General features: G+C 45.4%; 1 long non-coding RNA gene across 1 annotated transcript; it reads left to right on the top strand.

Annotated features, from left to right (window-relative positions):
- Positions 1-994: 994 nt before the first annotated feature.
- On the top strand, positions 995-1,536 carry LOC121938543. Its single transcript, XR_006105301.1, has 3 exons — positions 995-1,083; positions 1,202-1,309; positions 1,449-1,536. It is a non-coding gene; the product is annotated as an uncharacterized LOC121938543 (long non-coding RNA).
- Positions 1,537-1,712: the final 176 nt, after the last annotated feature.

Raw genomic sequence — 1,712 nt, 5'->3', positions numbered from 1 at the left:
TCTGTCACTTTTCAGAGTTGCATTTTTGTCTCCTTCTGATGTGTGCGCTTTATGGCTGTGGGTCCTGTGTCCACGGTTGTTGAAGGGCTATCGGGAGTTAACTCTAAGCCCTCCTCATGGCTAAAAAACTACTGTTAAGTCATTAGCAGGTTGTAAAATGACTGAATGTATTTGTATTCACAGACGGCCGCTCCAACAAGACGCTAAAGAAGCGATCATCAATCAACGACGAGGAGGTAAAGGACACATTTTGTGTGTTATATATTGATATATATTGTGTGATATATATTGACATACCTACTATGACTTGTATTGTTTAGTTTTAAATACTATACCATTTTTTGACATACATTTAATGAGTTACACTGACTGGCTATTAAGGAGTGTTTTTGACACACTGTACTCTGAATTACTTGACATACGGCGGTATGACTTTTAAAGAATTCTTTGATATACCAAACCTCTCCGGCGATCCACACGTAATCCTATCTTCATGGTTGTTAGGGATGTGTAGTAGACTTTAAATTGTACTTCCAGCTGAAAAAATAACGTGAACCGCAAACAAACGTGTTTATAGAGTGTTGTTAAAGACATCTTCCGATGCACCTGGAAACATCATCGGTAATGTAACGTGGGGTTATTGGGTGTTTGGGGTCTGTCAACATCAGACCGCGGCTTGTGTTCAGGTGGCTTTCTCAGTTGTTTCGGCGGTGTTCTGGATAGCTCTGATTGTTGCTACTCCTGCGATGTGCAGTGAACTCAGGGCTTTGTGGAGAGGGAGCCCTGAAAGTCCTCTGCAGCCCGACGGACAATGAAGTAGAAGCCAATTTAATTGTCTTTGTTTATTTGAGACTGTTAAATGACACAGTAGTCATCGGTTTCACGGCCCACGTTGCCAAGCGTCCGCTCTGCGCTACCTACTGCTTTGTGCGTTGTATCTGCTTGCGTTCGTGACCGGCCTGTTGTTTGTCCACCCTCAGAAACCCTGAGAAGGGGTGCGTCGTGGCGGTGCCGGATTCCAATCTTCAAAGTGTGGGTCATTGTCCACAAAGCGTATCCACCATGGCGCGTGTCCACGGACAGGTAAGCGTCTCATTTTGAAACAGGGCTTCAAAATTCAATTTTTGAAAGTAAGATTGGATGTTGTGGTCTCGGAGCGCTTGTCGTGTTCCGATCCGGTGACGTTTTGGCGGTTTGCTAGGTGTGGCGGGCAGAGTTTGGAGGTTTCGGACGTTGCGGGGTGACTCCGGGTCCTTCCCCTCCTCTGTGTAAAGGAAGGATGAACTTCAGCGGTTGTGTTTTAGTCAAGGTGAGCTTCCATCATGTTCCTCTTTCTACGATCTTCACATTTCTGTGTTAAATTGCAGTTTTGGACGGCATACTATTGTACGACGCAAGCGTCTTGTGTTCTGTCGCGTAATTTGCCGTTTGTTTCTTTTCACAACCAGATCAAAATGCGGGCGAGCAGACTTGTCCGCAGTCCAGAAAGAAAAGGAGCGGAAGACAAACACGGAAGGCTGCTTTCCCGTCGTCCTCACGCTCGCCTTCAGGTAATTTTCAATATCTTCACTGGGTGGACTGGTTATGTGTGGTTGTGGTGGTTAAGTGCCCAACTGGCTGGGGAGTGAAACTGCTTTCCAGCCAGTTGGGCACTTAAAGGACAATAAAGAAGAAGCCAATGTTATTGTCTTTGTTTATTTCAGACTGTCAAA

Source organism: Plectropomus leopardus, unplaced genomic scaffold, assembly GCF_008729295.1.
Source record: "Plectropomus leopardus isolate mb unplaced genomic scaffold, YSFRI_Pleo_2.0 unplaced_scaffold29824, whole genome shotgun sequence".
Taxonomy (NCBI): domain Eukaryota; kingdom Metazoa; phylum Chordata; class Actinopteri; order Perciformes; family Serranidae; genus Plectropomus; species Plectropomus leopardus.
This window is presented reverse-complemented; position numbering and strand designations above follow the sequence as displayed.